General features: G+C 46.8%; 22 non-coding genes across 22 annotated transcripts; all 22 read left to right on the top strand.

Moving 5' to 3' along the window:
- The first annotated feature begins 57 nt into the window (after nucleotides 1-57).
- On the top strand, nucleotides 58-145 carry trnay-gua (transfer RNA tyrosine (anticodon GUA)). The gene is given in 2 exon segments: nucleotides 58-94; nucleotides 110-145. It is a non-coding gene; the product is annotated as a tRNA-Tyr (tRNA).
- Nucleotides 146-516: 371 nt separating this feature from the next.
- trnar-acg (transfer RNA arginine (anticodon ACG)) lies at nucleotides 517-589 on the top strand. The gene has a single exon. It is a non-coding gene; the product is annotated as a tRNA-Arg (tRNA).
- An 807-nt stretch (nucleotides 590-1,396) lies between these two features.
- trnae-uuc (transfer RNA glutamic acid (anticodon UUC)) lies at nucleotides 1,397-1,468 on the top strand. The gene has a single exon. It is a non-coding gene; the product is annotated as a tRNA-Glu (tRNA).
- A 203-nt stretch (nucleotides 1,469-1,671) lies between these two features.
- trnay-gua (transfer RNA tyrosine (anticodon GUA)) lies at nucleotides 1,672-1,759 on the top strand. The gene is given in 2 exon segments: nucleotides 1,672-1,708; nucleotides 1,724-1,759. It is a non-coding gene; the product is annotated as a tRNA-Tyr (tRNA).
- Nucleotides 1,760-3,396: 1,637 nt separating this feature from the next.
- Nucleotides 3,397-3,468, top strand: trnae-uuc (transfer RNA glutamic acid (anticodon UUC)). Its single transcript has one exon. It is a non-coding gene; the product is annotated as a tRNA-Glu (tRNA).
- A 124-nt stretch (nucleotides 3,469-3,592) lies between these two features.
- On the top strand, nucleotides 3,593-3,680 carry trnay-gua (transfer RNA tyrosine (anticodon GUA)). Its single transcript is given in 2 exon segments — nucleotides 3,593-3,629; nucleotides 3,645-3,680. It is a non-coding gene; the product is annotated as a tRNA-Tyr (tRNA).
- A 1,637-nt stretch (nucleotides 3,681-5,317) lies between these two features.
- trnae-uuc (transfer RNA glutamic acid (anticodon UUC)) lies at nucleotides 5,318-5,389 on the top strand. Its single transcript has one exon. It is a non-coding gene; the product is annotated as a tRNA-Glu (tRNA).
- Nucleotides 5,390-5,513: 124 nt separating this feature from the next.
- Nucleotides 5,514-5,601, top strand: trnay-gua (transfer RNA tyrosine (anticodon GUA)). Its single transcript is given in 2 exon segments — nucleotides 5,514-5,550; nucleotides 5,566-5,601. It is a non-coding gene; the product is annotated as a tRNA-Tyr (tRNA).
- Nucleotides 5,602-7,238: 1,637 nt separating this feature from the next.
- trnae-uuc (transfer RNA glutamic acid (anticodon UUC)) lies at nucleotides 7,239-7,310 on the top strand. The gene has a single exon. It is a non-coding gene; the product is annotated as a tRNA-Glu (tRNA).
- A 2,052-nt stretch (nucleotides 7,311-9,362) lies between these two features.
- trnay-gua (transfer RNA tyrosine (anticodon GUA)) lies at nucleotides 9,363-9,450 on the top strand. The gene is given in 2 exon segments: nucleotides 9,363-9,399; nucleotides 9,415-9,450. It is a non-coding gene; the product is annotated as a tRNA-Tyr (tRNA).
- Nucleotides 9,451-11,103: 1,653 nt separating this feature from the next.
- On the top strand, nucleotides 11,104-11,175 carry trnae-uuc (transfer RNA glutamic acid (anticodon UUC)). Its single transcript has one exon. It is a non-coding gene; the product is annotated as a tRNA-Glu (tRNA).
- A 203-nt stretch (nucleotides 11,176-11,378) lies between these two features.
- On the top strand, nucleotides 11,379-11,466 carry trnay-gua (transfer RNA tyrosine (anticodon GUA)). Its single transcript is given in 2 exon segments — nucleotides 11,379-11,415; nucleotides 11,431-11,466. It is a non-coding gene; the product is annotated as a tRNA-Tyr (tRNA).
- Nucleotides 11,467-13,134: 1,668 nt separating this feature from the next.
- On the top strand, nucleotides 13,135-13,206 carry trnae-uuc (transfer RNA glutamic acid (anticodon UUC)). The gene has a single exon. It is a non-coding gene; the product is annotated as a tRNA-Glu (tRNA).
- A 1,455-nt stretch (nucleotides 13,207-14,661) lies between these two features.
- On the top strand, nucleotides 14,662-14,733 carry trnae-uuc (transfer RNA glutamic acid (anticodon UUC)). The gene has a single exon. It is a non-coding gene; the product is annotated as a tRNA-Glu (tRNA).
- A 203-nt stretch (nucleotides 14,734-14,936) lies between these two features.
- trnay-gua (transfer RNA tyrosine (anticodon GUA)) lies at nucleotides 14,937-15,024 on the top strand. The gene is given in 2 exon segments: nucleotides 14,937-14,973; nucleotides 14,989-15,024. It is a non-coding gene; the product is annotated as a tRNA-Tyr (tRNA).
- Nucleotides 15,025-16,661: 1,637 nt separating this feature from the next.
- Nucleotides 16,662-16,733, top strand: trnae-uuc (transfer RNA glutamic acid (anticodon UUC)). The gene has a single exon. It is a non-coding gene; the product is annotated as a tRNA-Glu (tRNA).
- A 670-nt stretch (nucleotides 16,734-17,403) lies between these two features.
- On the top strand, nucleotides 17,404-17,476 carry trnar-acg (transfer RNA arginine (anticodon ACG)). The gene has a single exon. It is a non-coding gene; the product is annotated as a tRNA-Arg (tRNA).
- A 1,223-nt stretch (nucleotides 17,477-18,699) lies between these two features.
- Nucleotides 18,700-18,771, top strand: trnae-uuc (transfer RNA glutamic acid (anticodon UUC)). Its single transcript has one exon. It is a non-coding gene; the product is annotated as a tRNA-Glu (tRNA).
- Nucleotides 18,772-18,895: 124 nt separating this feature from the next.
- trnay-gua (transfer RNA tyrosine (anticodon GUA)) lies at nucleotides 18,896-18,983 on the top strand. The gene is given in 2 exon segments: nucleotides 18,896-18,932; nucleotides 18,948-18,983. It is a non-coding gene; the product is annotated as a tRNA-Tyr (tRNA).
- Nucleotides 18,984-20,926: 1,943 nt separating this feature from the next.
- Nucleotides 20,927-21,014, top strand: trnay-gua (transfer RNA tyrosine (anticodon GUA)). Its single transcript is given in 2 exon segments — nucleotides 20,927-20,963; nucleotides 20,979-21,014. It is a non-coding gene; the product is annotated as a tRNA-Tyr (tRNA).
- A 1,911-nt stretch (nucleotides 21,015-22,925) lies between these two features.
- trnay-gua (transfer RNA tyrosine (anticodon GUA)) lies at nucleotides 22,926-23,013 on the top strand. Its single transcript is given in 2 exon segments — nucleotides 22,926-22,962; nucleotides 22,978-23,013. It is a non-coding gene; the product is annotated as a tRNA-Tyr (tRNA).
- A 379-nt stretch (nucleotides 23,014-23,392) lies between these two features.
- trnap-agg (transfer RNA proline (anticodon AGG)) lies at nucleotides 23,393-23,465 on the top strand. Its single transcript has one exon. It is a non-coding gene; the product is annotated as a tRNA-Pro (tRNA).
- The last annotated feature ends 121 nt before the right edge of the window (nucleotides 23,466-23,586 follow it).

Raw genomic sequence — 23,586 nt, 5'->3', positions numbered from 1 at the left:
GGCCAGCAGTAGAGCTACAGAACCCTGATATGTCGAGGTTCTGACTAGCCCTTAGCCCCTTCGATAGCTCAGCTGGTAGAGCGGAGGACTGTAGGTTGGAGTGTTGGCCATCCTTAGGTCGCTGGTTCAACTCCGGCTCGAAGGAGGTGTTTTTTTCATGTTCCCACCAATGTTTTGGCTTGGAGCTTGCTTTCTCACAGCTGTCAGCAGAGCTTGAATTCGCAGTCCACAATTGGAAGGCAAAAGAGCTTTCCCTGACCGGGAATCGAACCCGGGCCGCGGCGGTGAGAGCGCCGAATCCTAACCACTAGACCACCAGGGAGGGCTGGAGGGCTCGTGGGCTGGTGGGCTGGTGGGCAGGAGGGCTGGAGGGCTCGTGGGCTGGTGGGCTGGTGGGCTGGAGGGCTGGTAGTCTGTTCTCCTGATAACAAGGTGAGAATGAGCAGACATCAATGCTTGCCATCGTCACATCGAAAACCAACAAGTCTGTAACAATCGGGGGTCTTTACTAATGGTGGGCCAGTGGCGCAATGGATAACGCGTCTGACTACGGATCAGAAGATTCTAGGTTCGACTCCTGGCTGGCTCGCTCTGTGCTTGTTTTTCTCCGGCTTATTTTGTTGTTGTGTTTTTTTTCTCCAAAGTCCAAAAGAAAAGGCAACTCTCTAGGCATTCTTCTATTTTTTCCAAAAAAAGGCACATTCTGCACACCCATTCCGATGTCTAGGGGAGACACGGACATGCTTTGGTATTGCCATTCATCTCACAAAATGCTGGCTGGTGGGCCAGTTGATTCTAGAATGAACAATTTAATCGCTACTCTGTAACCGCTTTACTACTTTGAAGGGTGCAATGCCATGTGGTTTTGATGTCACAGGCTTGCCATTTTGAAGCCTTATCACTAATTGCCACCTGGACATTGAGAATAATTTGTAATCTGCATTAAACTGAACGAGCGAATAATCAGCATATTAAAAATTGGTCTCACTTTCATTATTAACCTCACAAAATGTCAGTTTTGTACCTTGACAGACCGACGATAGGCAGTTTTTCCTCTAGATAACGGTTGCCATGTGTGTTTTCAAATGGATGACACGAGTATTTTCACTTGGACAAGAGCTTAATTACCAGTTTTAGGAATCAATTCTGCAATCACAGGAATCTGCCCAAATACACTGAACCCCCGGGTTGAGTGAAAAAACAGATTCCCTGAATGCATACAACACTATATAATTCAGAAAACCGTCCTTTTGCATAATTCTTGTTTTGCCAAATTATTATCACATTGTTACAGTCACAGAACTAAAGCACCAGGCCACTACAAGGTCCTGCGCCCACGCTGACCACATGTATGGAAAGTGCGCCAGAAGCCCATGGCCAGTTTAAAGTGTCCAAATCCCATATGGTCTAGCGGTTAGGATTCCTGGTTTTCACCCAGGCGGCCCGGGTTCAACTCCCGGTATGGGAATGCATGCTCCTTTTTGCTTCCCTCCTCAAAAATCCAGCAAATCTTCCTGCACCAGAAGTGACTTTTTGGCCAGCAGTAGAGCTACAGAACCCTGATATGTCGAGGTTCTGATCCAGCAAATCTTCCTGCACCAGAAGTGACTTTTTGTCCAGCAGTAGAGCTACAGAACCCTGATATGTCGAGGTTCTGACTAGCCCTTAGCCCCTTCGATAGCTCAGCTGGTAGAGCGGAGGACTGTAGGTTGGAGTGTTGGCCATCCTTAGGTCGCTGGTTCAACTCCGGCTCGAAGGAGGTGTTTTTTTCATGTTCCCACCAATGTTTTGGCTTGGAGCTGGCTTTCTCACAGCTGTCAGCAGAGCTTGAATTCGCAGTCCACAATTGGAAGGCAAAAGAGCTTTCCCTGACCGGGAATCGAACCCGGGCCGCGGCGGTGAGAGCGCCGAATCCTAACCACTAGACCACCAGGGAGGGATGGTGGGCTGGAGGGCTCGTGGGCTGCTGGGCTGGTGGGCTGGAGGGCTGGAGGGCTGGTAGTCTGTTCTCCTGATAACAAGGTGAGAATGAGCAGACATCAATGCTTGCCACCGTCACATCGAAAACCAACAAGTCTGTAACAATCGGGGGTCTTTACTTTTGGTGGGCCAGTGGCGCAATGGATAACACGTCTGACTACGGATCAGAAGATTCTAGGTTCGACTCCTGGCTGGCTCGCTCTGTGCTTGTTTTTCTCCGGCTTATTTTGTTGTTGTGTTTTTTTTTCTCCAAAGTCCAAAAGAAAAGGCAACTCTCTAGGCATTCTTCTATTTTTTCCAAAAAAAGGCACATTCTGCACACTCATTCCGATGTCTAGGGGAGACACGGACATGCTTTGGTATTGCCATTCGTCTCACAAAATGCAGGCTGTTGGGCCAGTTGATTCTAGAATGAACAATTTCATCGCTACTCTGTAACCGCTTTACTACTTTGAAGGGTGCAATGCCATGTGGTTTTGATGTCACAGGCTTGCCATTTTGAAGCCTTATCACTAATTGCCACCTGGACATTGAGAATAATTTGTAATCTGCATTAAACTGAACGAGCGAATAATCAGCATATTAAAAATTGGTCTCACTTTCATTATTAACCTCACAACATGTCAGTTTTGTACCTTGACAGACCGATGATAGGCAGTTTTTCCTCTAGATAACGGTTGCCATGTGTGTTTTCAGATGCATGACACAAGTATTTTCACCTGGACAAGACCTTAATTACCAGTTCGAGGTATAAATTCAGCAATCACAGGATTCTGGCCAAAAAACTGAACCATGTGTGAGTCAACAAACATGTCCCTTGAATGCATGCAACACTATATATTTCAGTAAACCGTCCCTTCGGATGATTCTTGTATTGCCAAATTATTATCACATTGTTACAGTCACACACCAAAAGCAACAGGCCACTACAAAACCCTGCGCCCACACTGGCCACATTTATGGAAAGTGGCCCACAAGCTTGTGGCCAGTTAAAGCTGGCCAGTTCCCATATGGTCTAGCAGTTAGGATTCCTGGTTTTCTCGTACGCAGCCAGGGGTTGACTCCAGTTTTTCCTCTAGATAAAGGTTGCCGTGTGTGTTTTCAAATGGATGACACGAGTATTTTCACTTGGACAAGAGCTTAATTACCAGTTTGAGGAATCAATTCTGCAATCACAGGAATCTGCCCAAATACACTGAACCCCCGGGTTGAGTGAAAAAACAGATTCCCTGAATGCATACAACACTATATAATTCAGAAAACCGTCCTTTTGGATAATTCTTGTTTTGCCAAATTATTATCACTTTGTTACAGTCACAGAACTAAAGCAACAGGCCACTACAAGGTCCTGCGCCCACGCTGACCACATGTATGGAAAGTGCGCCAGAAGCCCATGGCCAGTTTAAAGTGTCCAGATCCCATATGGTCTAGCGGTTAGGATTCCTGGTTTTCACCCAGGCGGCCCGGGTTCAACTCCCGGTATGGGAATGCATGCTCCTTTTTGCTTCCCTCCTCAAAAATCCAGCAAATCTTCCTGCACCAGAAGTGACTTTTTGGCCAGCAGTAGAGCTACAGAACCCTGATATGTCGAGGTTCTGACTAGCCCTTAGCCCCTTCGATAGCTCAGCTGGTAGAGCGGAGGACTGTAGGTTGGAGTGTTGGCCATCCTTAGGTCGCTGGTTCAACTCCGGCTCGAAGGAGGTGTTTTTTTCATGTTCCCACCAATGTTTTGGCTTGGAGCTGGCTTTCTCACAGCTGTCAGCAGAGCTTGAATTCGCAGTCCACAATTGGAAGGCAAAAGAGCTTTCCCTGACCGGGAATCGAACCCGGGCCGCGGCGGTGAGAGCGCCGAATCCTAACCACTAGACCACCAGGGAGGGATGGTGGGCTGGAGGGCTCGTGGGCTGCTGGGCTGGTGGGCTGGAGGGCTGGAGGGCTGGTAGTCTGTTCTCCTGATAACAAGGTGAGAATGAGCAGACATCAATGCTTGCCACCGTCACATCGAAAACCAACAAGTCTGTAACAATCGGGGGTCTTTACTTTTGGTGGGCCAGTGGCGCAATGGATAACACGTCTGACTACGGATCAGAAGATTCTAGGTTCGACTCCTGGCTGGCTCGCTCTGTGCTTGTTTTTCTCCGGCTTATTTTGTTGTTGTGTTTTTTTTTCTCCAAAGTCCAAAAGAAAAGGCAACTCTCTAGGCATTCTTCTATTTTTTCCAAAAAAAGGCACATTCTGCACACTCATTCCGATGTCTAGGGGAGACACGGACATGCTTTGGTATTGCCATTCGTCTCACAAAATGCAGGCTGTTGGGCCAGTTGATTCTAGAATGAACAATTTCATCGCTACTCTGTAACCGCTTTACTACTTTGAAGGGTGCAATGCCATGTGGTTTTGATGTCACAGGCTTGCCATTTTGAAGCCTTATCACTAATTGCCACCTGGACATTGAGAATAATTTGTAATCTGCATTAAACTGAACGAGCGAATAATCAGCATATTAAAAATTGGTCTCACTTTCATTATTAACCTCACAACATGTCAGTTTTGTACCTTGACAGACCGATGATAGGCAGTTTTTCCTCTAGATAACGGTTGCCATGTGTGTTTTCAGATGCATGACACAAGTATTTTCACCTGGACAAGACCTTAATTACCAGTTCGAGGTATAAATTCAGCAATCACAGGATTCTGGCCAAAAAACTGAACCATGTGTGAGTCAACAAACATGTCCCTTGAATGCATGCAACACTATATATTTCAGTAAACCGTCCCTTCGGATGATTCTTGTATTGCCAAATTATTATCACATTGTTACAGTCACACACCAAAAGCAACAGGCCACTACAAAACCCTGCGCCCACACTGGCCACATTTATGGAAAGTGGCCCACAAGCTTGTGGCCAGTTAAAGCTGGCCAGTTCCCATATGGTCTAGCAGTTAGGATTCCTGGTTTTCTCGTACGCAGCCAGGGGTTGACTCCAGTTTTTCCTCTAGATAAAGGTTGCCGTGTGTGTTTTCAAATGGATGACACGAGTATTTTCACTTGGACAAGAGCTTAATTACCAGTTTGAGGAATCAATTCTGCAATCACAGGAATCTGCCCAAATACACTGAACCCCCGGGTTGAGTGAAAAAACAGATTCCCTGAATGCATACAACACTATATAATTCAGAAAACCGTCCTTTTGGATAATTCTTGTTTTGCCAAATTATTATCACTTTGTTACAGTCACAGAACTAAAGCAACAGGCCACTACAAGGTCCTGCGCCCACGCTGACCACATGTATGGAAAGTGCGCCAGAAGCCCATGGCCAGTTTAAAGTGTCCAGATCCCATATGGTCTAGCGGTTAGGATTCCTGGTTTTCACCCAGGCGGCCCGGGTTCAACTCCCGGTATGGGAATGCATGCTCCTTTTTGCTTCCCTCCTCAAAAATCCAGCAAATCTTCCTGCACCAGAAGTGACTTTTTGGCCAGCAGTAGAGCTACAGAACCCTGATATGTCGAGGTTCTGACTAGCCCTTAGCCCCTTCGATAGCTCAGCTGGTAGAGCGGAGGACTGTAGGTTGGAGTGTTGGCCATCCTTAGGTCGCTGGTTCAACTCCGGCTCGAAGGAGGTGTTTTTTTCATGTTCCCACCAATGTTTTGGCTTGGAGCTGGCTTTCTCACAGCTGTCAGCAGAGCTTGAATTCGCAGTCCACAATTGGAAGGCAAAAGAGCTTTCCCTGACCGGGAATCGAACCCGGGCCGCGGCGGTGAGAGCGCCGAATCCTAACCACTAGACCACCAGGGAGGGATGGTGGGCTGGAAGGCTCGTGGGCTGCTGGGCTGGTGGGCTGGAGGGCTGGAGGGCTGGTAGTCTGTTCTCCTGATAACAAGGTGAGAATGAGCAGACATCAATGCTTGCCACCGTCACATCGAAAACCAACAAGTCTGTAACAATCGGGGGTCTTTACTTTTGGTGGGCCAGTGGCGCAATGGATAACACGTCTGACTACGGATCAGAAGATTCTAGGTTCGACTCCTGGCTGGCTCGCTCTGTGCTTGTTTTTCTCCGGCTTATTTTGTTGTTGTGTTTTTTTTTCTCCAAAGTCCAAAAGAAAAGGCAACTCTCTAGGCATTCTTCTATTTTTTCCAAAAAAAGGCACATTCTGCACACCCATTCCGATGTCTAGGGGAGACACGGACATGCTTTGGTATTGCCATTCGTCTCACAAAATGCAGGCTGGTGGGCCAGTTGATTCTAGAATGAACAATTTCATCGCTACTCTGTAACCGCTTTACTACTTTGAAGGGTGCAATGCCATGTGGTTTTGATGTCACAGGCTTGCCATTTTGAAGCCTTATCACTAATTGCCACCTGGACATTGAGAATAATTTGTAATCTGCATTAAACTGAACGAGCGAATAATCAGCATATTAAAAATTGGTCTCACTTTCATTATTAACCTCACAACATGTCAGTTTTGTACCTTGACAGACCGACGATAGGCAGTTTTTCCTCTAGATAACGGTTGCCATGTGTGTTTTCAGATGCATGACACAAGTATTTTCACCTGGACAAGACCTTAATTACCAGTTCGAGGTATAAATTCAGCAATCACAGGATTCTGGCCAAAAAACTGAACCATGTGTGAGTCAACAAACATGTCCCTTGAATGCATGCAACACTATATATTTCAGTAAACCGTCCCTTCGGATGATTCTTGTATTGCCAAATTATTATCACATTGTTACAGTCACACACCAAAAGCAACAGGCCACTACAAAACCCTGCGCCCACACTGGCCACATTTATGGAAAGTGGCCCACAAGCTTGTGGCCAGTTAAAGCTGGCCAGTTCCCATATGGTCTAGCAGTTAGGATTCCTGGTTTTCTCGTACGCAGCCAGGGGTTGACTCCAGTTTTTCCTCTAGATAAAGGTTGCCGTGTGTGTTTTCAAATGGATGACACGAGTATTTTCACTTGGACAAGAGCTTAATTACCAGTTTGAGGAATCAATTCTGCAATCACAGGAATCTGCCCAAATACACTGAACCCCCGGGTTGAGTGAAAAAACAGATTCCCTGAATGCATACAACACTATATAATTCAGAAAACCGTCCTTTTGGATAATTCTTGTTTTGCCAAATTATTATCACTTTGTTACAGTCACAGAACTAAAGCAACAGGCCACTACAAGGTCCTGCGCCCACGCTGACCACATGTATGGAAAGTGCGCCAGAAGCCCATGGCCAGTTTAAAGTGTCCAGATCCCATATGGTCTAGCGGTTAGGATTCCTGGTTTTCACCCAGGCGGCCCGGGTTCAACTCCCGGTATGGGAATGCATGCTCCTTTTTGCTTCCCTCCTCAAAAATCCAGCAAATCTTCCTGCACCAGAAGTGACTTTTTGGCCAGCAGTAGAGCTACAGAACCCTGATATGTCGAGGTTCTGACTAGCCCTTAGCCTCTTCGATAGCTCAGCTGGTAGAGCGGAGGACTGTAGGTTGGAGTGTTGGCCATCCTTAGGTCGCTGGTTCAACTCCGGCTCGAAGGAGGTGTTTTTTTCATGTTCCCACCAATGTTTTGGCTTGGAGCTGGCTTTCTCACAGCTGTCAGCAGAGCTTGAATTCGCAGTCCACAATTGGAAGGCAAAAGAGCTTTCCCTGACCGGGAATCGAACCCGGGCCGCGGCGGTGAGAGCGCCGAATCCTAACCACTAGACCACCAGGGAGGGATGGTGGGCTGGAAGGCTCGTGGGCTGCTGGGCTGGTGGGCTGGAGGGCTGGAGGGCTGGTAGTCTGTTCTCCTGGTAACAAGGTGAGAATCAGCAGACATCAATGCTTGCCACCGTCACATCGAAAACCAACAAGTCTGTAACAATCAGGGGTCTTTACTTTTGGTGGGCCAGTGGCGCAATGGATAACGCGTCTGACTACGGATCAGAAGATTCTAGGTTCTACTCCTGGCTGGCTCGCTCTGTGCTTGTTTTTCTCCGGCTTATTTTGTTGTTGTGTTTTTTTTCTCCAAAGTCCAAAAGAAAAGGCAACTCTCTAGGCATTCTTCTATTTTTTCCAAAAAAAGGCACATTCTGCACACCCATTCCGATGTCTAGGGGAGACACGGACATGCTTTGGTATTGCCATTCGTCTCACAAAATGCAGGCTGGTGGGCCAGTTGATTCTAGAAAGAACAATTTCATCGCTACTCTGTAACCGCTTTACTACTTTGAAGGGTGCAATGCCATGTGGTTTTGATGTCACAGGCTTGCCATTTTGAAGCCTTATCACTAATTGCCACCTGGACATTGAGAATAATTTGTAATCTGCATTAAACTGAACGAGCGAATAATCAGCAATTTTGCGGATTAAAAATTGGTCTCACTTTCATTATTAACCTCACAACATGTCAGTTTTGTACCTTGACAAACCGACGATAGGCAGTTTTTCCTCTAGATAACGGTTGCCATGTGTGTTTTCAGATGCATGACACAAGTATTTTCACCTGGACAAGACCTTAATTACCAGTTCGAGGTATAAATTCAGCAATCACAGGATTCTGGCCAAAACACTGAACCATGTGTGAGTCAACAAACATGTCCCTTGAATGCATGCAACACTATATATTTCAGTAAACCGTCCCTTCGGATGATTCTTGTATTGCCAAATTATTATCACATTGTTACAGTCACACACCAAAAGCAACAGGCCACTACAAAACCCTGCGCCCACACTGGCCACATTTATGGAAAGTGGCCCACAAGCTTGTGGCCAGTTAAAGCTGGCCAGTTCCCATATGGTCTAGCAGTTAGGATTCCTGGTTTTCTTGTACGCAGCCAGGGGTTGACTCCAGTTTTTCCTCTAGATAAAGGTTGCCGTGTGTGTTTTCAAATGGATGACACGAGTATTTTCACTTGGACAAGAGCTTAATTACCAGTTTGAGGAATCAATTCTGCAATCACAGCAATCTGCCCAAATACACTGAACCCCCGGGTTGAGTGAAAAAACAGATTCCCTGAATGCATACAACACTATATAATTCAGAAAACCGTCCTTTTGGATAATTCTTGTTTTGCCAAATTATTATCACATTGTTACAGTCACAGAACTAAAGCAACAGGCCACTACAAGGTCCTGCGCCCACGCTGACCACATGTATGGAAAGTGCGCCAGAAGCCCATGGCCAGTTTAAAGTGTCCAAAGCCCATACGGTCTAGCGGTTAGGATTCCTGGTTTTCACCCAGGCGGCCCGGGTTCAACTCCCGGTATGGGAATGCATGCTCCTTTTTGCTTCCCTCCTCAAAAATCCAGCAAATCTTCCTGCACCAGAAGTGACTTTTTGGCCAGCAGTAGAGCTACAGAACCCTGATAGGTCGAGGTTCTGACTAGCCCTTAGCCCCTTCGATAGCTCAGCTGGTAGAGCGGAGGACTGTAGGTTGGAGTGTTGGCCATCCTTAGGTCGCTGGTTCAACTCCGGCTCGAAGGAGGTGTTTTTTTCATGTTCCCACCAATGTTTTGGCTTGGAGCTGGCTTTCTCACAGCTGTCAGCAGAGCTTGAATTCGCAGTCCACAATTGGAAGGCAAAAGAGCTTTCCCTGACCGGGAATCGAACCCGGGCCGCGGCGGTGAGAGCACCGAATCCTAACCACTAGACCACCAGGGAGGGATGGTGGGCTGGAGGGCTCGTGGGCTGCTGGGCTGGTGGGCTGGAGGGCTGGAGGGCTGGAGGGCTGGAGGGCTGGTAGTCTGTTCTCCTGATAACAAGGTGAGAATGAGCAGACATCAATGCTTGCCACCGTCACATCGAAAACCAACAAGTCTGTAACAATCGGGGGCCTTTACTTTTGGTGGGCCAGTTTCGCAATGGATAACGCATCTGACTACGGATCAGAAGATTCTAGGTTCGACTCCTGGCTGGCTCGCTCTGTGCTTGTTTTTCTCCGGCTTATTTTGTTGTTGTGTTTTTTTTTCTCCAAAGTCCAAAAGAAAAGGCAACTCTCTAGGCATTCTTCTATTTTTTCCAAAAAAAGGCACATTCTGCACACCCATTCCGATGTCTAGGGGAGACACGGACATGCTTTGGTATTGCCATTCGTCTCACAAAATGCAGGCTGGTGGGCCAGTTGATTCTAGAATGAACAATTTCATCGCTACTCTGTAACCGCTTTACTACTTTGAAGGGTGCAATGCCATGTGGTTTTGATGTCACAGGCTTGCCATTTTGAAGCCTTATCACTAATTGCCACCTGGACATTGAGAATAATTTGTAATCTGCATTAAACTGAACGAGCGAATAATCAGCATATTAAAAATTGGTCTCACTTTCATTATTAACCTCACAACATGTCAGTTTTGTACCTTGACAGACCGATGATAGGCAGTTTTTCCTCTAGATAACGGTTGCCATGTGTGTTTTCAGATGCATGACACAAGTATTTTCACCTGGACAAGACCTTAATTACCAGTTCGAGGTATAAATTCAGCAATCACAGGATTCTGGCCAAAAAACTGAACCATGTGTGAGTCAACAAACATGTCCCTTGAATGCATGCAACACTATATATTTCAGTAAACCGTCCCTTCGGATGATTCTTGTATTGCCAAATTATTATCACATTGTTACAGTCACACACCAAAAGCAACAGGCCACTACAAAACCCTGCGCCCACACTGGCCACATTTATGGAAAGTGGCCCACAAGCTTGTGGCCAGTTAAAGCTGGCCAGTTCCCATATGGTCTAGCAGTTAGGATTCCTGGTTTTCTCGTACGCAGCCAGGGGTTGACTCCAGTTTTTCCTCTAGATAAAGGTTGCCGTGTGTGTTTTCAAATGGATGACACGAGTATTTTCACTTGGACAAGAGCTTAATTACCAGTTTGAGGAATCAATTCTGCAATCACAGGAATCTGCCCAAATACACTGAACCCCCGGGTTGAGTGAAAAAACAGATTCCCTGAATGCATACAACACTATATAATTCAGAAAACCGTCCTTTTGGATAATTCTTGTTTTGCCAAATTATTATCACATTGTTACAGTCACAGAACTAAAGCAACAGGCCACTACAAGGTCCTGCGCCCACGCTGACCACATGTATGGAAAGTGCGCCAGAAGCCCATGGCCAGTTTAAAGTGTCCAAATCCCATATGGTCTAGCGGTTAGGATTCCTGGTTTTCACCCAGGCGGCCCGGGTTCAACTCCCGGTATGGGAATGCATGCTCCTTTTTGCTTCCCTCCTCAAAAATCCAGCAAATCTTCCTGCACCAGAAGTGACTTTTTGGCCAGCAGTAGAGCTACAGAACCCTGATATGTCGAGGTTCTGATCCAGCAAATCTTCCTGCACCAGAAGTGACTTTTTGGCCAGCAGTAGAGCTACAGAACCCTGATATGTCGAGGTTCTGACTAGCCCTTAGCCCCTTCGATAGCTCAGCTGGTAGAGCGGAGGACTGTAGGTTGGAGTGTTGGCCATCCTTAGGTCGCTGGTTCAACTCCGGCTCGAAGGAGGTGTTTTTTTCATGTTCCCACCAATGTTTTGGCTTGGAGCTGGCTTTCTCACAGCTGTCAGCAGAGCTTGAATTCGCAGTCCACAATTGGAAGGCAAAAGAGCTTTCCCTGACCGGGAATCGAACCCGGGCCGCGGCGGTGAGAGCGCCGAATCCTAACCACTAGACCACCAGGGATGGATGGTGGGCTGGAGGGCTCGTGGGCTGGTGGGCAGGAGGGCTGGAGTGCTCGTGGGCTTGTGGGCTGGTGGGCTGGTGGGCTGGAGGGCTGGTAGTCTGTTCTCCTGATAACAAGGTGAGAATGAGCAGACATCAATGCTTGCCACCGTCACATCGAAAACCAACAAGTCTGTAACAATCGGGGGTCTTTACTAATGGTGGGCCAGTGGCGCAATGGATAACGCGTCTGACTACGGATCAGAAGATTCTAGGTTTGACTCCTGGCTGGCTCGCTCTGTGCTTGTTTTTCTCCGGCTTATTTTGTTGTTGTGTTTTTTTTCTCCAAAGTCCAAAAGAAAAGGCAACTCTCTAGGCATTCTTCTATTTTTTCCAAAAAAAGGCACATTCTGCACACCCATTCCGATGTCTAGGGGAGACACGGACATGCTTTGGTATTGCCATTCGTCTCACAAAATGCAGGCTGGTGGGCCAGTTGATTCTAGAAAGAACAATTTCATCGCTACTCTGTAACCGCTTTACTACTTTGAAGGGTGCAATGCCATGTGGTTTTGATGTCACAGGCTTGCCATTTTGAAGCCTTATCACTAATTGCCACCTGGACATTGAGAATAATTTGTAATCTGCATTAAACTGAACGAGCGAATAATCAGCATATTAAAAATTGGTCTCACTTTCATTATTAAACTCACAACATGTCAGTTTTGTACCTTGACAGACCGACGATAGGCTGTTTTTCCTCTAGATAACGGTTGCCATGTGTGTTTTCAGATGCATGACACAAGTATTTTCACCTGGACAAGACCTTAATTACCAGTTCGAGGTATAAATTCAGCAATCACAGGATTCTGGCCAAAAAACTGAACCTTGTGTGAGTCAACAAACATGTCCCTTGAATGCATGCAACACTATATATTTCAGTAAACCGTCCCTTCGGATGATTCTTGTATTGCCAAATTATTATCACATTGTTACAGTCACACACCAAAAGCAACAGGCCACTACAAAACCCTGCGCCCACACTGGCCACATTTATGGAAAGTGGCCCACAAGCTTGTGGCCAGTTAAAGCTGGCCAGTTCCCATATGGTCTAGCAGTTAGGATTCCTGGTTTTCTTGTACGCAGCCAGGGGTTGACTCCAGTTTTTCCTCTAGATAAAGGTTGCCGTGTGTGTTTTCAAATGGATGACACAAGTATTTTCACTTGGACAAGAGCTTAATTACCAGTTTGAGGAATCAATTCTGCAATCACAGGAATCTGCCCAAATACACTGAACCCCCGGGTTGAGTGAAAAAACAGATTCCCTGAATGCATACAACACTATATAATTCAGAAAACCGTCCTTTTGGATAATTCTTGTTTTGCCAAATTATTATCACATTGTTACAGTCACAGAACTAAAGCAACAGGCCACTACAAGGTCCTGCGCCCACGCTGACCACATGTATGGAAAGTGCGCCAGAAGCCCATGGCCAGTTTAAAGTGTTCAGATCCCATATGGTCTAGCGGTTAGGATTCCTGGTTTTCACCCAGGCGGCCCGGGTTCAACTCCCGGTATGGGAATGCATGCTCCTTTTTGCTTCCCTCCTCAAAAATCCAGCAAATCTTCCTGCACCAGAAGTGACTTTTTGGCCAGCAGTAGAGCTACAGAACCCTGATATGTCGAGGTTCTGACTAGCCCTTAGCCCCTTCGATAGCTCAGCTGGTAGAGCGGAGAACTGTAGGTTGGAGTGTTGGCCATCCTTAGGTCGCTGGTTCAACTCCGGCTCGAAGGAGGTGTTTTTTTCATGTTCCCACCAATGTTTTGGCTTGGAGCTGGCTTTCTCACAGCTGTCAGCAGAGCTTGAATTCGCAGTCCACAATTGGAAGGCAAAAGAGCTTTCCCTGACCGGGAATCGAACCCGGGCCGCGGCGGTGAGAGCGCCGAATCCTAACCACTAGACCACCAGGGAGGGCTGGAGGGCTCGTGGGCTGGTGGGCAGGAGGGCTGGAGGGCTCGTGGGCTGGTGGGCTGGTGGGCTGGAGGGCTGGTAGTCTGTTCTCCTGATAACAAGGTGAGAATGAGCAGACATCAATGCTTGCCATCGTCACATCGAAAACCAACAAGTCTGTAACAATCGGGGGTCTTTACTAATGGTGGGCCAGTGGCGCAATGGATAACGCGTCTGACTACGGATCAGAAGATTCTAGGTTCGACTCCTGGCTGGCTTGCTCTGTGCTTGTTTTTCTCCGGCTTATTTTGTTGTTGTGTTTTTTTTCTACAAAGTCCAAAAGAAAAGGCAACTCTCTAGGCATTCTTCTATTTTTTCCAAAATAAGGCACATTCTGCACACCCATTCCGATGTCTAGGGGAGACACGGACATGCTTTGGTATTGCCATTCATCTCACAAAATGCTGGCTGGTGGGCCAGTTGATTCTAGAATGAACAATTTCATCGCTACTCTGTAACCGCTTTACTACTTTGAAGGGTGCAATGCCATGTGGTTTTGATGTCACAGGCTTGCCATTTTGAAGCCTTATCACTAATTGCCACCTGGACATTGAGAATAATTTGTAATCTGCATTAAACTGAACGAGCGAATAATCAGCATATTAAAAATTGGTCTCACTTTCATTATTAACCTCACAAAATGTCAGTTTTGTACCTTGACAGACCGACGATAGGCAGTTTTTCCTCTAGATAACGGTTGCCATGTGTGTTTTCAAATGGATGACACGAGTATTTTCACTTGGACAAGAGCTTAATTACCAGTTTTAGGAATCAATTCTGCAATCACAGGAATCTGCCCAAATACACTGAACCCCCGGGTTGAGTGAAAAAACAGATTCCCTGAATGCATACAACACTATATAATTCAGAAAACCGTCCTTTTGCATAATTCTTGTTTTGCCAAATTATTATCACATTGTTACAGTCACAGAACTAAAGCACCAGGCCACTACAAGGTCCTGCGCCCACGCTGACCACATGTATGGAAAGTGCGCCAGAAGCCCATGGCCAGTTTAAAGTGTCCAAATCCCATATGGTCTAGCGGTTAGGATTCCTGGTTTTCACCCAGGCGGCCCGGGTTCAACTCCCGGTATGGGAATGCATGCTCCTTTTTGCTTCCCTCCTCAAAAATCCAGCAAATCTTCCTGCACCAGAAGTGACTTTTTGGCCAGCAGTAGAGCTACAGAACCCTGATATGTCGAGGTTCTGATCCAGCAAATCTTCCTGCACCAGAAGTGACTTTTTGGCCAGCAGTAGAGCTACAGAACCCTGATATGTCGAGGTTCTGACTAGCCCTTAGCCCCTTCGATAGCTCAGCTGGTAGAGCGGAGGACTGTAGGTTGGAGTGTTGGCCATCCTTAGGTCGCTGGTTCAACTCCGGCTCGAAGGAGGTGTTTTTTTCATGTTCCCACCAATGTTTTGGCTTGGAGCTGGCTTTCTCACAGCTGTCAGCAGAGCTTGAATTCGCAGTCCACAATTGGAAGGCAAAAGAGCTTTCCCTGACCGGGAATCGAACCCGGGCCGCGGCGGTGAGAGCGCCGAATCCTAACCACTAGACCACCAGGGAGGGATGGTGGGCTGGAGGGCTCGTGGGCTGCTGGGCTGGTGGGCTGGAGGGCTGGAGGGCTGGTAGTCTGTTCTCCTGATAACAAGGTGAGAATGAGCAGACATCAATGCTTGCCACCGTCACATCGAAAACCAACAAGTCTGTAACAATCGGGGGTCTTTACTTTTGGTGGGCCAGTGGCGCAATGGATAACACGTCTGACTACGGATCAGAAGATTCTAGGTTCGACTCCTGGCTGGCTCGCTCTGTGCTTGTTTTTCTCCGGCTTATTTTGTTGTTGTGTTTTTTTTTCTCCAAAGTCCAAAAGAAAAGGCAACTCTCTAGGCATTCTTCTATTTTTTCCAAAAAAAGGCACATTCTGCACACCCATTCCGATGTCTAGGGGAGACACGGACATGCTTTGGTATTGCCATTCGTCTCACAAAATGCAGGCTGGTGGGCCAGTTGATTCTAGAATGAACAATTTCATCGCTACTCTGTAACCGCTTTACTACTTTGAAGGGTGCAATGCCATGTGGTTTTGATGTCACAGGCTTGCCATTTTGAAGCCTTATCACTAATTGCCACCTGGACATTGAGAATAATTTGTAATCTGCATTAAACTGAACGAGCGAATAATCAGCATATTAAAAATTGGTCTCACTTCCATTATTAACCTCACAACATGTCAGTTTTGTACCTTGACAGACCGACGATAGGCAGTTTTTCCTCTAGATAACGGTTGCCATGTGTGTTTTCAGATGCATGACACAAGTATTTTCACCTGGACAAGACCTTAATTACCAGTTCGAGGTATAAATTCAGCAATCACAGGATTCTGGCCAATAAACTGAACCATGTGTGAGTCAACAAACATGTCCCTTGAATGCATGCAACACTATATATTTCAGTAAACCGTCCCTTCGGATGATTCTTGTATTGCCAAATTATTATCACATTGTTACAGTCACACACCAAAAGCAACAGGCCACTACAAAACCCTGCGCCCACACTGGCCACATTTATGGAAAGTGGCCCACAAGCTTGTGGCCAGTTAAAGCTGGCCAGTTCCCATATGGTCTAGCAGTTAGGATTCCTGGTTTTCTCATACGCAGCCAGGGGTTGACTCCAGTTTTTCCTCTAGATAAAGGTTGCCGTGTGTGTTTTCAAATGGATGACACGAGTATTTTCACTTGGACAAGAGCTTAATTACCAGTTTGAGGAATCAATTCTGCAATCACAGGAATCTGCCCAAATACACTGAACCCCCGGGTTGAGTGAAAAAACAGATTCCCTGAATGCATACAACACTATATAATTCAGAAAACCGTCCTTTTGGATAATTCTTGTTTTGCCAAATTATTATCACATTGTTACAGTCACAGAACTAAAGCAACAGGCCACTACAAGGTCCTGCGCCCACGCTGACCACATGTATGGAAAGTGCGCCAGAAGCCCATGGCCAGTTTAAAGTGTTCAGATCCCATATGGTCTAGCGGTTAGGATTCCTGGTTTTCACCCAGGCGGCCCGGGTTCAACTCCCGGTATGGGAATGCATGCTCCTTTTTGCTTCCCTCCTCAAAAATCCAGCAAATCTTCCTGCACCAGAAGTGACTTTTTGGCCAGCAGTAGAGCTACAGAACCCTGATATGTCGAGGTTCTGATCCAGCAAATCTTCCTGCACCAGAAGTGACTTTTTGGCCAGCAGTAGAGCTACAGAACCCTGATATGTCGAGGTTCTGACTAGCCCTTAGCCCCTTCGATAGCTCAGCTGGTAGAGCGGGGGACTGTAGGTTGGAGTGTTGGCCATCCTTAGGTCGCTGGTTCAACTCCGGCTTGAAGGAGGTGTTTTTTTCATGTTCCCACCAATGTTTTGGCTTGGAGCTGGCTTTCTCACAGCTGTCAGCAGAGCTTGAATTCGCAGTCCACAATTGGAAGGCAAAAGAGCTTTCCCTGACCGGGAATCGAACCCGGGCCGCGGCGGTGAGAGCACCGAATCCTAACCACTAGACCACCAGGGATGGATGGTGGGCTGGAGGGCTCGTGGGCTGGTGGGCAGGAGGGCTGGAGGGCTCGTGGGCTTGTGGGCTGGTGGGCTGGTGGGCTGGAGGGCTGGTAGTCTGTTCTCCTGATAACAAGGTGAGAATGAGCAGACATCAATGCTTGCCACCGTCACATCGAAAACCAACAAGTCTGTAACAATCGGGGGTCTTTACTAATGGTGGGCCAGTGGCGCAATGGATAACGCGTCTGACTACGGATCAGAAGATTCTAGGTTCGACTCCTGGCTGGCTCGCTCTGTGCTTGTTTTTCTCCGGCTTATTTTGTTGTTGTGTTTTTTTTCTCCAAAGTCCAAAAGAAAAGGCATCTCTCTAGGCATTCTTCTATTTTTTCCAAAAAAAGGCACATTCTACACACCCATTCCGATGTCTAGGGGAGACACGGACATGCTTTGGTATTGCCATTCGTCTCACAAAATGCAGGCTGGTGGGCCAGTTGATTCTAGAAAGAACAATTTCATCGCTACTCTTTAACCGCTTTACTACTTTGAAGGGTGCAATGCCATGTGGTTTTGATGTCACAGGCTTGCCATTTTGAAGCCTTATCACTAATTGCCACCTGGACATTGAGAATAATTTGTAATCTGCATTAAACTGAACGAGCGAATAATCAGCAATTTTGCGGATTAAAAATTGGTCTCACTTTCATTATTAACCTCACAACATGTCAGTTTTGTACCTTGACAGACCGACGATGGGCAGTTTTTCCTCTAGATAACGGTTGCCATGTGTGTTTTCAGATGCATGACACAAGTATTTTCACCTGGACAAGACCTTAATTACCAGTTCGAGGTATAAATTCAGCAATCACAGGATTCTGGCCAAAAAACTGAACCATGTGTGAGTCAACAAACATGTCCCTTGAATGCATGCAACACTATATATTTCAGTAAACCGTCCCTTCGGATGATTCTTGTATTGCCAAATTATTATCACATTGTTACAGTCACACACCAAAAGCAACAGGCCACTACAAAACCCTGCGCCCACACTGGCCACATTTATGGAAAGTGGCCCACAAGCTTGTGGCCAGTTAAAGCTGGCCAGTTCCCATATGGTCTAGCAGTTAGGATTCCTGGTTTTCTCGTACGCAGCCAGGGGTTGACTCCAGTTTTTCCTCTAGATAAAGGTTGCCGTGTGTGTTTTCAAATGGATGACACGAGTATTTTCACTTGGACAAGAGCTTAATTACCAGTTTGAGGAATCAATTCTGCAATCACAGGAATCTGCCCAAATACACTGAACCCCGGGTTGAGTGAAAAAACAGATTCCCTGAATGCATACAACACTATATAATTCAGAAAACCGTCCTTTTGGATAATTCTTGTTTTGCCAAATTATTATCACATTGTTACAGTCACAGAACTAAAGCAACAGGCCACTACAAGGTCCTGCGCCCACGCTGACCACATGTATGGAAAGTGCGCCAGAAGCCCATGGCCAGTTTAAAGTGTTCAGATCCCATATGGTCTAGCGGTTAGGATTCCTGGTTTTCACCCAGGCGGCCCGGGTTCAACTCCCGGTATGGGAATGCATGCTCCTTTTTGCTTCCCTCCTCAAAAATCCAGCAAATCTTCCTGCACCAGAAGTGACTTTTTGGCCAGCAGTAGAGCTACAGAACCCTGATATGTCGAGGTTCTGACTAGCCCTTAGCCCCTTCGATAGCTCAGCTGGTAGAGCGGAGGACTGTAGGTTGGAGTGTTGGCCATCCTTAGGTCGCTGGTTCAACTCCGGCTCGAAGGAGGTGTTTTTTTCATGTTCCCACCAATGTTTTGGCTTGGAGCTGGCTTTCTCACAGCTGTCAGCAGAGCTTGAATTCGCAGTCCACAATTGGAAGGCAAAAGAACTTTCCCTGACCGGGAATCGAACCCGGGCCGCGGCGGTGAGAGCGCCGAATCCTAACCACTAGACCACCAGGGAGGGCTGGAGGGCTCGTGGGCTGCTGGGCTGGTGGGCTGCTGGGCTAGTGGGCTGGTGGGCTGGTGGGCTGGAGGGCTGGAGGGCTGGAGGGCTGGTAGTCTGTTCTCCTGATAACAAGGTGAGAATGAGCAGACATCAATGCTTGCCATCGTCACATCGAAAACCAACAAGTCTGTAACAATCGGGGGTCTTTACTTTTGGTGGGTCAGTGGCGCAATGGATAACGCATCTGACTACGGATCAGAAGATTCTAGGTTCGACTCCTGGCTGGCTCGCTCTGTGCTTGTTTTTCTCCGGCTTATTTTGTTGTTGTGTTTTTTTTCTCAAAAGTCCAAAAGAAAAGGCAACTCTCTAGGCATTCTTCTATTTTTTCCAAAAAAAGGCACATTCTGCACACCCATTCCGATGTCTAGGGGAGACACGGACATGCTTTGGTATTGCCATTCGTCTCACAAAATGCAGGCTGGTGGGCCAGTTGATTCTAGAATAAACAATTTCATCGCTACTCTGTAACCGCTTTACTACTTTGAAGGGTGCAATGCCATGTGGTTTTGATGTCACAGGCTTGCCATTTTGAAGCCTTATCACTAATTGCCACCTGGACATTGAGAATAATTTGTAATCTGCATTAAACTGAACGAGCGAATAATCAGCATATTAAAAATTGGTCTCACTTTCATTATTAACCTCACAACATGTCAGTTTTGTACCTTGACAGACCGACGATAGGCAGTTTTTCCTCTAGATAACGGTTGCCATGTGTGTTTTCAGATGCATGACACAAGTATTTTCACCTGGACAAGACCTTAATTACCAGTTCGAGGTATAAATTCAGCAATCACAGGATTCTGGCCAAAAAACTGAACCATGTGTGAGTCAACAAACATGTCCCTTGAATGCATGCAACACTATATATTTCAGTAAACCGTCCCTTCGGATGATTCTTGTATTGCCAAATTATTATCACATTGTTACAGTCACACACCAAAAGCAACAGGCCACTACAAAACCCTGCGCCCACACTGGCCACATTTATGGAAAGTGGCCCACAAGCTTGTGGCCAGTTAAAGCTGGCCAGTTCCCATATGGTCTAGCAGTTAGGATTCCTGGTTTTCTTGTACGCAGCCAGGGGTTGACTCCAGTTTTTCCTCTAGATAAAGGTTGCCGTGTGTGTTTTCAAATGGATGACACGAGTATTTTCACTTGGACAAGAGCTTAATTACCAGTTTGAGGAATCAATTCTGCAATCACAGGAATCTGCCCAAATACACTGAACCCCCGGGTTGAGTGAAAAAACAGATTCCCTGAATGCATACAACACTATATAATTCAGAAAACCGTCCTTTTGCATAATTCTTGTTTTGCCAAATTATTATCACATTGTTACAGTCACAGAACTAAAGCAACAGGCCACTACAAGGTCCTGCGCCCACGCTGACCATATGTATGGAAAGTGCGCCAGAAGCCCATGGCCAGTTTAAAGTGTCCAAATCCCATATGGTCTAGCGGTTAGGATTCCTGGTTTTCACCCAGGCGGTCCGGGTTCAACTCCCGGTATGGGAATGCATGCTCCTTTTTGCTTCCCTCCTCAAAAATCCAGCAAATCTTCCTGCACCAGAAGTGACTTTTTGGCCAGCAGTAGAGCTACAGAACCCTGATATGTCGAGGTTCTGATCCAGCAAATCTTCCTGCACCAGAAGTGACTTTTTGGCCAGCAGTAGAGCTACAGAACCCTGATATGTCGAGGTTCTGACTAGCCCTTAGCCCCTTCGATAGCTCAGCTGGTAGAGCGGAGGACTGTAGGTTGGAGTGTTGGCCATCCTTAGGTCGCTGGTTCAACTCCGGCTCGAAGGAGGTGTTTTTTTCATGTTCCCACCAATGTTTTGGCTTGGAGCTGGCTTTCTCACAGCTGTCAGCAGAGCTTGAATTCGCAGTCCACAATTGGAAGGCAAAAGAGCTTTCCCTGACCGGGAATCGAACCCGGGCCGCGGCGGTGAGAGCGCCGAATCCTAACCACTAGACCACCAGGGAGGGATGGTGGGCTGGAGGGCTCGTGGGCTGCTGGGCTGGTGGGCTGGAGGGCTGGAGGGCTGGTAGTCTGTTCTCCTGATAACAAGGTGAGAATGAGCAGACATCAATGCTTGCCACCGTCACATCGAAAACCAACAAGTCTGTAACAATCGGGGGTCTTTACTTTTGGTGGGTCAGTGGCGCAATGGATAACGCATCTGACTACGGATCAGAAGATTCTAGGTTCGACTCCTGGCTGGCTCGCTCTGTGCTTGTTTTTCTCCGGCTTATTTTGTTGTTGTGTTTTTTTTCTCAAAAGTCCAAAAGAAAAGGCAACTCTCTAGGCATTCTTCTATTTTTTCCAAAAAAAGGCACATTCTGCACACCCATTCCGATGTCTAGGGGAGACACGGACATGCTTTGGTATTGCCATTCGTCTCACAAAATGCAGGCTGGTGGGCCAGTTGATTCTAGAATAAACAATTTCATCGCTACTCTGTAACCGCTTTACTACTTTGAAGGGTGCAATGCCATGTGGTTTTGATGTCACAGGCTTGCCATTTTGAAGCCTTATCACTAATTGCCACCTGGACATTGAGAATAATTTGTAATCTGCATTAAACTGAACGAGCGAATAATCAGCATATTAAAAATTGGTCTCACTTTCATTATTAACCTCACAACATGTCAGTTTTGTACCTTGACAGACCGACGATAGGCAGTTTTTCCTCTAGATAACGGTTGCCATGTGTGTTTTCAGATGCATGACACAAGTATTTTCACCTGGACAAGACCTTAATTACCAGTTCGAGGTATAAATTCAGCAATCACAGGATTCTGGCCAAAAAACTGAACCATGTGTGAGTCAACAAACATGTCCCTTGAATGCATGCAACACTATATATTTCAGTAAACCGTCCCTTCGGATGATTCTTGTATTGCCAAATTATTATCACATTGTTACAGTCACACACCAAAAGCAACAGGCCACTACAAAACCCTGCGCCCACACTGGCCACATTTATGGAAAGTGGCCCACAAGCTTGTGGCCAGTTAAAGCTGGCCAGTTCCCATATGGTCTAGCAGTTAGGATTCCTGGTTTTCTTGTACGCAGCCAGGGGTTGACTCCAGTTTTTCCTCTAGATAAAGGTTGCCGTGTGTGTTTTCAAATGGATGACACGAGTATTTTCACTTGGACAAGAGCTTAATTACCAGTTTGAGGAATCAATTCTGCAATCACAGGAATCTGCCCAAATACACTGAACCCCCGGGTTGAGTGAAAAAACAGATTCCCTGAATGCATACAACACTATATAATTCAGAAAACCGTCCTTTTGCATAATTCTTGTTTTGCCAAATTATTATCACATTGTTACAGTCACAGAACTAAAGCAACAGGCCACTACAAGGTCCTGCGCCCACGCTGACCATATGTATGGAAAGTGCGCCAGAAGCCCATGGCCAGTTTAAAGTGTCCAAATCCCATATGGTCTAGCGGTTAGGATTCCTGGTTTTCACCCAGGCGGTCCGGGTTCAACTCCCGGTATGGGAATGCATGCTCCTTTTTGCTTCCCTCCTCAAAAATCCAGCAAATCTTCCTGCACCAGAAGTGACTTTTTGGCCAGCAGTAGAGCTACAGAACCCTGATATGTCGAGGTTCTGATCCAGCAAATCTTCCTGCACCAGAAGTGACTTTTTGGCCAGCAGTAGAGCTACAGAACCCTGATATGTCGAGGTTCTGACTAGCCCTTAGCCCCTTCGATAGCTCAGCTGGTAGAGCGGAGGACTGTAGGTTGGAGTGTTGGCCATCCTTAGGTCGCTGGTTCAACTCCGGCTCGAAGGAGGTGTTTTTTTCATGTTCCCACCAATGTTTTGGCTTGGAGCTGGCTTTCTCACAGCTGTCAGCAGAGCTTGAATTCGCAGTCCACAATTGGAAGGCAAAAGAGCTTTCCCTGACCGGGAATCGAACCCGGGCCGCGGCGGTGAGAGCACCGAATCCTAACCACTAGACCACCAGGGATGGATGGTGGGCTGGAGGGCTCGTGGGCTGGTGGGCAGGAGGGCTGGAGGGCTCGTGGGCTTGTGGGATGGTGGGCTGGTGGGCTGGAGGGCTGGTAGTCTGTTCTCCTGATAACAAGGTGAGAATGAGCAGACATCAATGCTTGCCACCGTCACATCGAAAACCAACAAGTCTGTAACAATCGGGGGTCTTTACTAATGGTGGGCCAGTGGCGCAATGGATAACGCGTCTGACTAGGGATCAGAAGATTCTAGGTTCGACTCCTGGCTGGCTCGCTCTGTGCTTGTTTTTCTCCGGCTTATTTTGTTGTTGTGTTTTTTTTCTCCAAAGTCCAAAAGAAAAGGCAACTCTCTAGGCATTCTTCTATTTTTTCCAAAAAAAGGCACATTCTGCACA

Source organism: Carassius gibelio, chromosome A11 (genome assembly GCF_023724105.1).
Source record: "Carassius gibelio isolate Cgi1373 ecotype wild population from Czech Republic chromosome A11, carGib1.2-hapl.c, whole genome shotgun sequence".
NCBI classification, from domain to species: Eukaryota; Metazoa; Chordata; class Actinopteri; order Cypriniformes; family Cyprinidae; genus Carassius; species Carassius gibelio.
The sequence above is the reverse complement of the archived record's forward strand: the minus strand, read 5'-3'. Positions and strand labels throughout refer to the sequence as shown.